This window comes from Bufo bufo, chromosome 2, assembly GCF_905171765.1.
Source record: "Bufo bufo chromosome 2, aBufBuf1.1, whole genome shotgun sequence".
NCBI classification, from domain to species: Eukaryota; Metazoa; Chordata; class Amphibia; order Anura; family Bufonidae; genus Bufo; species Bufo bufo.
In genome coordinates, this window is record NC_053390.1 from 344,208,051 (window position 1) to 344,220,755 (window position 12,705).

Below are 12,705 nucleotides of genomic sequence, written 5' to 3' on the forward strand. Positions count from 1 at the left end.
AGGATTTTAAGAGATTTAGGCCACAGTCACCCAGGCACAGCAGGGGTTCATTAACGGCAAAAGGGGGTTCATGTCGCCCAGCAATAGAACAGAGGATTTTGAGAGATTTAGGCCCCTGTCAGCAATGCAGAGCAGGGGTTTATTCACGGCAAAAGGGGGTTCATGTCACCCAGCAATATAACAGAGGATTTTGAGAGATTTAGGCCCCTGTCAGCAATGCAGAGCAGGGGTTCATTCACGGCAAAAGAGAGTTCATGTCACCCAGCAATACAACAGAGGATTTTGAGAGATTTAGGCCCCACAACAGGGGTTTGTATACGCCAAAAGTGGTAAAGTGTCACCCGACAATCGAAAATAAGAATTTTTTCAATTTAGGGCACTAAAATATATATTTTTTTTTTATTAAAATGGCTCTAAAATAGTCCTTGAAAAGGCTAGAGGGATGTAGAAGGCAGTAAAATGTGCTTAAGAGCATGGCAACTGCTTTGCAAACAAATGTGGATAGGGAAATAACTTAAAATGAAATAAAATAACTAAAAATTACAATTATTAACCTGCAACTCAGAGAAGGGGGTGAATATGGAGTCGGAGGTTGAGGAGACGGTGAATGTGGTGTTGTAGGTGGAGGCAGCAATGGAGGAGAAACAGTTAGCCAACAAAGTTTTTTTATTTTTTATTGGGGTAGGTAGCCCCCAAAATATTGGGACAAATAAAAAAAAAGAAAACAAAGAATTATTGCACTTGACTTGAGTACAAGAATGTATGTTTGATGGTGGTATAAATGTCTATTCTGCACAAGGTACAGACAAGTCTTGTGGGATCCAAGCCTGGTTCATTTTAATGAACGTGAGCTTGTCCACGTTGGCTGTGGACAGGCGGTTGCGTCTGTCTGTAATGACGCCTCCTGCCGTGAAAAATACACGTTCAGAGAGTACACTGGCTGCAGGGCAGGCCAGCACCTCCAAGGCATACAGGGCAAGCTCTGGCCATGTGGACAATTTGGAGACCCAGAAGTTGAATGGGGCAGAACCATCAGTCAGTACGTGTAGTCGTGTGCACAGGTACTGTTCCACCATGTTGTTCAAATGCTGCCTCCTGCTAACACGCTCCATATCAGCAGTTGGGGCCGGTTGTTGCGGCGAGGTGACAAAGCTTTTCCACATGTCGGCCATGCTAACTCTGCCTTCTGAGGTGCTGGCGCTGACACAGCTGCGTTGGCGACCTCTTCCATCTCCCCTGCCTTTACCTTGTGCTTCCACTTGTCCCCCGGCGTTAGTCAGGAATGCTCTCAGGAGCGCGTCTACCAGCGTGCGCCTGCAGTTGCGCATCTTCCGATCACGCTCCAGTAAGGGAATTAAGGACGGCACATTGTCTTTGTAATGGGGATCCAGCAGGGTGGCCACCCAGTAGTTAGCACACGTTAAAATGTGGGTAACTCTGCAGTCGTTGCGCAGGCACTGCAGCATGTAGTCGCTTATGTGTGCCAGGCTGCCCACAGGTAAGGACAAGCTGTCCTCTGTGGGAGGCGTATCGTCTGCGTCCTCCGTATCCCCCCAGCCACGCACCAGTGATGGGCCCGAGCTGCGTTGGATACCACCCCGCTGTGAACATGCTTCATCCCCATCCTCCTTCTCCTCCTCCAGTAGTGAGCCCTGGCTGGCCAAGTTTGTACCTGGCCTCTGCTGTTGCAAAAATCCTCTTTCTGAGCCACTTCTAAAAGACTGGCCGGAAAGTGTTAGAGATGACCCCTCTTCCTCCTCCTCATCCTGGGCCACATCCTTCTCCATCATTTCCCTAAGTGTTTTCTCAAGGAGACATAGAAGTAATATTGTAAAGCTGATAACGGCGTCATCGCAACTGGCCATGTTGCTGGAGTACTCGAAACTGCGCAACAGGGCACACAGGTCTCGCATAGAGGCCAAGTCATTGGTGGTGAAGTGGTGCTGTTCCGCAGTGCGACTCACCCGCGTGCTGCAGCTAAAACTCCACTATGGCCTGCTGCTGCTCGCACAGTCTCTCCAGCATGTGGAAGGTGGAATTCCACCTGGTGGGCACGGCGCATATGAGGCAGGGAGCGGGAAGGCCGAAGTCACGCTGTAGAGCAGTCAGCCGAGCGGCGGCAGGATGAGAACGCCGGAAGAGCGCATTTTATGCAGCAGCTCAGATATGTCGGGGCAGTTGTGAATGAATTTCTGCACCACCAAATTCAGCACATGCGCCAGGCAAGGAATATGCGTCAAATCGGCTAGTCCCAGAGCTGCAACGAGATTTCGCCATTATCGCACACCACCAGGCCAGGCTTGAGGCCCACTGGCAGCAACCACTCGTCGGTCTGTTGTTCTATACCCCGCCACAACTACTGGGTGGTGTGGGGCTTGTCCCCCAAACACATCAGTTTCAGAATGGCCTGCTGACGTTTACCCCTGGCTGTGCTGAAGTGGGTGGTGAAGGTCTGTCACTGACCGGATGAGGAGGTGGTAGAAGAGGAGGAGGAAGCCGAGTAGGAAGAGGAGGCAACAGGAGGCAAAGAATGATGCCCTGCGATCCTTGGTGGCAAAAGGACGTGTGCCAAACAGCTCTCCGCCTGGGGCCCAGCCGCCACTACATTTACCCAGTGTGCAGTTAGGGAGATATAGCGTCCCTGGCCGTGCTTGCTGGTCCACGTATCTGTGGTCAGGTGGACCTTGCCACAGATGGCGTTGCGCAGTGCACACTTGATTTTATCCGATACTTGGTTGTGCAGGGAGGGTACGGCTCTCCTGGAGAAGTAGTGGCGGCTGGAAACGACGTACTGTGGGACAGCAAGCGACATGAGTTGCTTGAAGCTGTCCGTTTCCACCAGCCTGAATGACAGCATTTCATAGGCCAGCAGTTTAGAAATGCTGGCATTCAGGGCAAGGGATCGAGGGTGGCTAGGTGGGAATTTACGCTTTCTCTCAAAGGTTTGTGAGATGGAGAGCTGAACGCTTTCGTGTGACATGGTGGAGATGTTTGGTGACGGAGGTGGTGTTGTTGGTGGCACATCCTCTGTTTGCTGGGTGGCAGATGCCAACGTTCCTCCAGAGGCGGAGGAAGAGGCCGTGGCAGCAGCAGAAGAGGGAGCAGGAGGGGCCTGAGCCCTTTTTTGGTTTTGAAGGTGCTTAACCTACTGCAGCCCGTGTCTCGCATGTAGACGCCTGGTCATGCAGGTTGTGCTAAGATTCAGAACGTTAATGCCTCGCTTCAGGCTCTGATGGCACAGCGTGCAAACCACTCGCGTCTTGTCGTCAGCACATTGTGTGAAGAAGTGCCATGTGAGGGAACTCCTTGAAGCTGCCTTTGGTGTGCTCGGTCCCTGTTGACGGTGGCCAATAGCAGGCGAACTGTTTTGGCGACGGCTACTCTGCTTTTGCACCCTGCTCCCGCTTTTGCTACGCTGTTGGCTCCGTCTCACCACTGCCTCTTCCTCCGAACTCTGAAAGTCAGTGGCACGACCTTCATTCCATGTGCGGTCTAGGACCTCATCGTCCCCCGTCTTCCACCCAGTGTTCCACCCTGACCTCCTTTTTGGTCTGCACACTGCAGAAAGACGCAGCAGTTGGCACCTGTGTTTCGTCATCATCAGAGACGTGCTTAGGTGGTATTCCCATGTCCTCATCAGGAAACATAAGTGGTTGTGCGTCAGTGCATTCTATGTCTTCCACCCCTGGGGAAGGGCTAGGTGCATGCCCTTGGGAAACCCTGCCAGCAGAGTCTTCAAACAGTATAAGAGACTGCTGCATGACTTGACGCTCAGACAGGTTCCCCGATATGCACAGGGGTGATGTGACAGACTGTTGGGCATGGGTTTCAGGCGCCACCTGTGCGCTTTCTGCAGAAGTCTGGGTGGGAGATAATGTGAACGTGCTGGATCCACTGTCGGCCACCCAATTGATTTGCGCCTTTACTTGCTCAGGCCTTACCATCCTTAGAACGGCATTAGGCCCGACTAAATATCGCTGTAGATTCTGGCGGCTACAGGGACCTGAGGTAGTAGATTCAGTAGGACGTGTAGCTGTGGCAGAACGGCCTCGTCCTCTCCCTGCACCAGAAGCAGCGGAGTCCCGAGGTTCGGGCTGGCTACAGGACCAGGTAGCCAGCTTGTTGCAGGGGGAGGCGGTGGGTACTGTCTGCCCACCGCCGAGCAAGAGACGGCCGTGGCGGGCTAGGCCGCCGGCGCGCCTTATTGCAGAGGACACCCACAGAGTCCAGCGCCGGGTGCGGAGCCCGTCCGGGTCGGGGGGCGACATTCTCAGCCCCTTCCTAAGTCCTCCCGGCCCAGGAGGAATCCAGGCATGCGGCGGGACTCGGCGAGCGTGCGGCAGCGACGAAGGACCAGGGACTGCAGACTCCTCTCCTCCTGCGGTGGGGGGGAGGCCTGCTCGGCGGGGGAGAGCATGCGGCACCAGGAAACACGGGGCTGTGCAACGGAGTGTGGCCCCTGGCTGGTCCATCAGGGATGTCCAGTGAATTGGGATCCAGGTCGGCGCGGAGCGTGTCCAGCGCAGGAGAAGCTGGGATGCCGGGAGACAGTGGAGGTTCATCACCAGCAAGAGGGTCCGTGACGGTGCGGTCTGAAGTGGAGCGGCGGGAATCCGGATCAACGGCTGCGGGGTTCACAGCGCCCGGACAGCCAGGTGAGGCAACATTTGGGATGTTATTTTCGTTAATTCAGGGTGTTGGTGTGGGGGGATGTGGGGGTGCTCAATATGAAGTGATTGGTGGGTTGGGGCGGTTATTATGCGGTCTGGCGGGCATGGGGTAGGGGTCCGGCGGGGCAGGGCCTTTGCAAGCTTGGGGGGTGGGGACAGGGAGTGGAGAGACGGCGGTAAGTGGTGGGGTATCAGTGCAGACGCAGGGGGGTGGGGGCCGGGGGGGCGATGTGCGGCGAAGGGGGTGGGGGAGTGTCAGTGCAAACGCAGGTAGGGGGGAAAGAGGATAGGCCCAGGGTGGATGACGCGACTAGGGGGGGAGGTGTACGTGTGCTTTGAGGGCCCCTTAGGAGCGCATTTGAAGCAGGAGATGAGGGACAGGATATGGAGGGGGGAATATGTGGATATTTTCTCGCTTCTTCCTCTGGAGCGTTTTAACTTGGATGTTGTTAGGAAGGATGTGGGAAAAAAGTAGGAGGAGGAGAAGAGGCGTAATCGGCTGATTCCCCGTACCTTTGGAAATTGGCTTCAGGCTTTTGCTATTTTGGCAAGTGTGATTGGCAAAAAGGCACCGGATAGTTGTTGTCCTCTTTTTTGCTACATGGATGCGATAGGGGAAGCTTATAGGGTGTACGGGGGGTCAGGGTGGCTGCGGTACGATGAGCAGTTTCGTCAGAGGAAAGCGGTCAGTACCAGCATGCGGTGGGACCATAAGGATATAGGATTGTGGATGCGGGTGATGGCGCCGGTGCAGCAGGGGCAGCTTTTTCGAGTGGAGCAGGGGAGGGGGGGGGGGGGGTGGTGCCGTCCGGTTTTGCGGCGGCTTCGGCCAAGGGCTTGTGTTTCTTATTCAATGAAGGGAGTTGCAAGTTTGGACAAAAATGCAAGTTCAAGCATTAATGCTCTGTTTGAGGGGGCAGTCACGGGGCCAGTCGTTGTTTCCGGGGACCCAGGCCAAGGGGTGGGGAGGTGGTTGGAAAAGGGGCAGATGCCGGTGCGAGTGGACGTGATGGGGCAGTATTTAGGTAGATACCCTGATAGGGCAGTGGCGGAATTTTTGAGGAAGGGTTTTGGGGAAGGTTTTGCTATTCCGTCTTCCCCTGTGGAAGCAGGGGTCGGGAAGTTTAGAAATTTGCGTTCTGCTTTGGTGCACCCGGAAGTAATGACGCAAAAATTGGCTAAGGAAGTGGCTTTGGGGAGAATAGATGGGCCTTTTGAGGATTTGCCTATGGTGGACTTGCGAGTTTCTCCACTGGGGGTGGTTCCAAAAAAGCAGTCGAACGCTTTTCGTTTGATTCACCATTTATCGTTCCCGAAAGGGGCGTCAGTGAATGATGGGATTGATCCGGAGCTGTGTTCAGTGGTGTACACGTCCTTTGACACAGCGGTTGGTTGGGTGTGGAAGTTGGGGCCGGGTACCCTGTTGGCGAAGACGGACATTGAGGCGGCGTTTCGTCTGTTGCCAGTTCATCCGGATAGTTTACTTTTGTTGGGTTGTGGTTGGAATGGGGGTTATTTTGTTGACAGGCGTTTACCAATGGGGTGTTCTGTTTGTTGCGTGTATTTTTTGGAATGGGTGGTGAAGGACGTGTCGGGGTGTACTTCGCTTATTCATTATTTGGACGATTTCCTGTGTTTGGGTCCTGCTGATTCCAGGGTATGCGGGTTGTTGTTGGCGTCGTTGCAGTCGGTGTTTGAGTCGTTTGGGGTGCCGTTGTCGGCGGAGAAGACGGTTGGGCCTACTACGGAATTGTGTTTTTATCAGCTGCACCAGAGGCGGAGATGGAGGGTTTGGAGTGTCCGATTTGGCTCTGGGATCTCTTGGAGGTACCATAGCGGGTTTGTTTAGACAGTCGTTGAGTAGGGGTACCTGGTTGGATTATGGTAAGGCTTGGGGTTGTTGGGAGCGTTGGTGTGCTGGTTTGGGAGTAGGGGAGGATGGGGGGAGGCTCCGTTGGTATTGTTTTTGGGGCATATTGTGGAAGAGGGTTGGTCAGTGGCAAGGGTTAATAGGTGTTTGGCTGGTTTGGTTTTTGGCTTTAAATTACGTGGCCTTCCCGGGTTTAATAACCGTTTGGTCGGATATGGTGTATCGGAAGTCGTGGCGGGACGCAAGGTCGGTGGAGCGGGTGAATAAGGCGCGGATAAAAGTGAATAGGGCGGTTGGTAAGTTTGTGGCCAGGAATGGAGCTGTTGAGGTTCGGCATACTGATTTAGAGGCGGGTACCGGAGGTTTTCGGAGGGCTGATGGCGTTCATTTGAATGCGGTGGGGATCGATTTGTGGTCCTTTGGCCTGCAGGGGGGTATTGAGAGGGCGCTAGGGTTTTGGAGGAATGCGCAGGCTTGAGGCGCAGGAGTCAAGCTGCGTGTCGTTGGCGGGGGAAGGTCATAGAATGGATAGAATTGGATGGTATGGAAAATGGGAGGGCCTCCAGGATGGGGGCTGGACACATCAAGGGAGGCCGACATGATGGGTTTTTGGTTACAGGGCCGGGAGGTAAGGGGTTAGCAAGGAGCTAGTGGGGCGGGCTGTAAGGAAGCGCGGGGTATAGTTAATAAAGGGGGCGGGTGCATGCAGGGCGGCGCCATTTTAGAAGAAACAGTGAGGAGCGGACATCTCCCTCCCACCCTCCCTCTTTTTTGGTTCTTGTGGGTGGTGATGGGTGGGTTTCAGTAAAAAAAAAAAAAGAAAAGAAAAGAAGTTGACGGGTCAGGGAAGTGTTGATAGGGATGTCGCGGCAGTCGAGGCGGGGGAAGGTCATAGAAGCTGGTGATATTGGATGGTATGGAAAATGGGAGGGCCTCCAGGATGGGGGCTGGACTCTCATAGTTGAGGCATGTGGTTGGTTCAGAGAGGCGTCCATCAATTGGTGTCTCCGAGCTGGAGTTTTGCGGCTGGAGACAAGATGGAATTGCCGTGTTAGGGTGTTTATACATATATGATTAGGAATTTGGGGCTTCTATGACCTCCCTCGTCAGGAGGTATGTCACTGTCATTGTTATATACATGTTATGTATTTATTTATTTGATAATAAAACCGTGGCTGTGACCGATTTAATCCAACCCAGGCTGTGAGTGTTCTTTGGGTAGTAGGGTTGGGGTATAATTTATCTTCTTAAGTGAGGTGAGAGGCCCTGGGGAATAACCAATAACCCAATCATGTAATCACAGATGTGCAGTATATTAGAGGCTTTTTTCACCCCAGTAACCAAAAAGCTGTATTTCTGTCCTAAATGTGACAGTGATTTATGCATGTGTAACCATAGATGTGCAGTATATTAGAGGTTTTTTTCACCCCAGTAACCAAAAAGCTGTATTTCTGTCCTAAATGTGACAGTGACTTATGCACGTGTAATCCCAGATGTGCAGTATATTAGAGGCTTTTTTCACCCCAGTAACCAAAAAGCTGTATTTCTGTCCTAAATGTGACAGTGACTTATGCATGTGTAATCCCAGATGTGCAGTATACACTGCGTGCAGAATTATTAGGCAAATGAGTATTTTGACCACATCATCCTCTTTATGCATGTTGTCTTACTCCAAGCTGTATAGGCTCGAAAGCCTACTACCAATTAAGCATATTAGGTGATATGCATCTCTGTAATGAGAAGGGGTGTGGTCTAATGACATCAACACCCTATATTAGGTGTGCATAATTATTAGGCAACTTCCTTTCCTTTGGCAAAATGGGTCAAAAGAAGGACTTGACAGGCTCAGAAAAGTCAAAAATAGTGAGATATCTTGCAGAGGGATGCAGCACTCTTAAAATTGCAAAGCTTCTGAAGTGTGATCATCGAACAATCAAGCGTTTCATTCAAAATAGTCAACAGGGTCGCAAGAAGCGTGTGGAAAAACCAAGGCGCAAAGTAACTGCCCATGAACTGAGAAAAGTCAAGCGTGCAGCTGCCAAGATGCCACTTGCCACCAGTTTGGCCATATTTCAGAGCTGCAACATCACTGGAGTGCCCAAAAGCACAAGGTGTGCAATACTCAGAGACATGGCCAAGGTAAGAAAGGCTGAAAGACGACCACCACTGAACAAGACACACAAGCTGAAACGTCAAGACTGGGCCAAGAAATATCTCAAGACTGATTTTTCTAAGGTTTTATGGACTGATGAAATGAGAGTGAGTCTTGATGGGCCAGATGGATGGGCCCGTGGCTGGATTGGTAAAGGGCAGAGAGCTCCAGTCCGACTCAGACGCCAGCAAGGTGGAGGTGGAGTACTGGTTTGGGCTGGTATCATCAAAGATGAGCTTGTGGGGCCTTTTCGGGTTGAGGATGGAGTCAAGCTCAACTCCCAGTGGTACAGGAAGAAGTCTGCATCCTTCAAGAAAAACATGATTTTCATGCAGGACAATGCTCCATCACACGCGTCCAAGTACTCCACAGCGTGGCTGGCAAGAAAGGGTATAAAAGAAGAAAATCTAATGACATGGCCTCCTTGTTCACCTGATCTGAACCCCATTGAGAACCTGTGGTCCATCATCAAATGTGAGATTTACAAGGAGGGAAAACAGTACACCTCTCTGAACAGTGTCTGGGAGGCTGTGGTTGCTGCTGCACGCAATGTTGATGGTGAACAGATCAAAACACTGACAGAATCCATGGATGGCAGGCTTTTGAGTGTCCTTGCAAAGAAAGGTGGCTATATTGGTCACTGATTTGTTTTTGTTTTGTTTTTGAATGTCAGAAATGTATATTTGTGAATGTTGAGATGTTATATTGGTTTCACTGGTAAAAATAAATAATTGAAATGGGTATATATTTGTTTTTTGTTAAGTTGCCTAATAATTATGCACAGTAATAGTCACCTGCACACACAGATATCCCCCTAAAATAGCTAAAACTAAAAACAAACTAAAAACTACTTCCAAAAATATTCAGCTTTGATATTAATGAGTTTTTTGGGTTCATTGAGAACATGGTTGTTGTTCAATAATAAAATTAATCCTCAAAAATACAACTTGCCTAATAATTCTGCACTCCCTGTATTAGAGGGTTTTTTCACTCTAACCAAAAAGCCGTACTTTTGTCCTAAATGTGACAGTGACTTATGCACGTATAATCACAGATGTGCAATATATTTGAGGGTTTTTTCACCCCAGTAACCAAAAAATTGTATTTCTGTCCTAAATGTGACAGTGACTTATGCACGTGTAATCACAGATGTGCTGTATATTAGAGGCTTTTTTCACCCCAGTTTGCCAAAGCCTATTTATGGCCTAAATGTTACAGTGACTTATGCACGTGTAATCACAGATGTGCAGTATATTAGAGGGTTTTTTCACCCTAACCAAAAAGCTGTATTTCTGTCCTAAATGTGACAGTGATTTATGCATGTGTAATCACAGATGTGCAGTATATTATAAGGTTTTTTCACCCCAATAACCAAAAAGCTGTATTTCTGTCCTAAATGTGACAGTGACTTATGCATGTGTAATCACAGATGTGCAGTATATTAGAGGGTTTTTTTCACCCCAGTAACCAAAAAGCTTTATTTCTGTCCTAAATGTGACAGTGACTTATGCACGTGTAATCATGTAATCACAGATGTGCAGTATATTAGAGGGTTTTTTCACCCCAGTAACCAAAAATCTGTATTTCTGTCTTAAATGTGACAGTCACTTATGCACGTGTAATCCCAGATGTGCAGTATATTAGAGGGTTTTTTCACCCCAGTATGCCAAAGCTGTATTTCTGGACTTGCAGATAGCCTATGCTGGTGCACTATCGTTGCATAAAATGGCTGCCGATCAGGTATTGATATTGACTAACTGAAGAAAAAAAAGTTTGTTTTCAGCAGTAGTTGGCTCAGGGCAGGCTTAAAAAAATTGTGCACTGCACCCACAAAACACTTTTTCTGTAGATCGCTGAGTACATAAACCAGTTCTTGATGAGATTTCTTCCTGATCTCTCCCTCACATCAGCTGCAGCCTCTCCCTACACTAATCCGAGCAGAGTGACGGGCGGCGCTACGTGACTCCAGCTTAAATAGAGGCTGGGTCACATGCTGCAGTTGGTCAATCACAGCCATGCCAATAGTAGGCATGACTGTGATGGCCTTTTGGGGCAAGTAGTATGACGCTTGTTGATTGGCTGCTTTGCAGCCTTTCAAAAAGCGCCATAAAAATCGCCGAACACCGAACCCGAACTTTTACGTAAATGTTAGGGTTCGGGTCCGGGTGCCGAAAACCCCAAAGTTCGGTACGAACCCGAACTTTACAGTTCGGGTTCGCTCAACTCTAATTAGGACAGTTGTCCATGCAAAAATCACTTCAATCGAAAATCTGTCTCGCTTGCCAGTCGATGGTAGGGTTATGTTTGCTTAACCATGGTAAGCCCAAAACCATAGGAGCAGGCAGACCCTCCAACACATAACACGAGACAGATTCCTGATGGAAATCACCCACTCTTAAATGGATGTCATTTATCACCTGCGACAGGCATTTTTAGGTAAGAGGTGCAGAATCAATTGCAAAGACAGAAATGCTTTTCTCTAGTCAACCAATGAATACGAACAAACTGTCTATCACTCAGGTTAACCTCAGCCCCACTGTCGATATATAGCTCGATTCCCACAGTTTTGGACTCTAGCGCCACCTCTGCAGACAGGAGAAATAGGGTACTACCAGTAAATGACAAAAGTACGTTTTCTTGCTCCTCACCCACACCACCAATAGTAATTTGGGGATTAAGCTTTTTTTTTTTTTTTTCCTCACAAGGTAACCACAGGTATCTCTTTACCATAAGTGTCAAAGGAAGCCGTCACTTTATTTGACAGTATGTCCTGAGGGTGAGGACCCTTAGATCTCTATCCAGACGTACAGCAAGGGACATAGCTGCTTCCAGGTTTTTCCTGAAAGGCCAACGCGTCCTGCAGCCTCTCAGATAGACTCTGACAGAACTGGCTACAGAGAGCAGGATCATTCCACTACATATCCGTAGCCTATCTCCTAAATTCAGAGCAATAGATTTCCGTGGAGTGTTCTCCCTGCCGTAAACCACGTAACTTGGGGGCGGAGCTAGCGCCTGAGCCGTCCAGTCGCATGCAGCAGTAGCTCCGTCTACTATATCGCCCTACAGCTTGGATTAACAGCTTGTCGGATCCACGATGGTCAAAATAGGAGGCTCTAAAGCTGCCGACTCCTCCAGTCAGCATAAAAACGCTCCCAGTGAAGGAGAGATGGACAAATTCATCAAGAAAGCAGCCGCTGTATACACTGCTAGAGAAACTAAGATGGCGCCGACCTCGCCGCAAGCCGCTGCCCATAAACAGGCGGAATCCACCGGAGCTTCACATAGAGGTGAGGAAGATTTAGATTCTTTACCTATCTCCCGAGCGTACCTCAGAGACGCCCTCACCTCCTCACTGTCAGCAGCGCTGGAACCTCTGAGCTCTGACCTACTGGTTATAAATCAAGATGTCCGACACATAGGCCGCCGTGTTGAATCGCTAGAGGAGTCACAGACTGTGATCGTCCAGCACCAGAGCGCTGTGCAGCATTCCCTCCTCAAGATTCAGGCTAATATTAACTCTTTATATGAAGCTGTGGAAGACCAGGAGAATCTGCGTTTCAGGGGTGTACCAGAAACTGTCGCCCCTGGGGATATTCCTAACACCATAGTACAGATCTGCCTCTCCCTCCTGGGTCCTGATTCGGCGCATGAAGTGCTTCTGGAGAGAGCCCACAGAGCCTTAAAGCCCAAACCTGCATCCACGGCACCTCCTAGGGACATCATATGTAGGTTCCTCCATTTTCAAGTTAAGGAGGCTATTATCAACAAGGCAAGAGAGGCAAGATCAGTCGCATGGGATGGTCATGACATCCTGATATTTCAAGATTTGGCACAGTCTACGCTAAAGAAGAGACGCTCCCTAAAACCGCTTACAGATTTGCTCAGATCAAGAAATACTCCATATAGGTGGTCTTTCCATTTTGGTCTTTCGTTCGCATTTGAGGGCCGCAGGATCAATATCTCTTCATTCCAGGATCTCAATCAGGCATATGCCCTCCTGGGAATTAAACCCC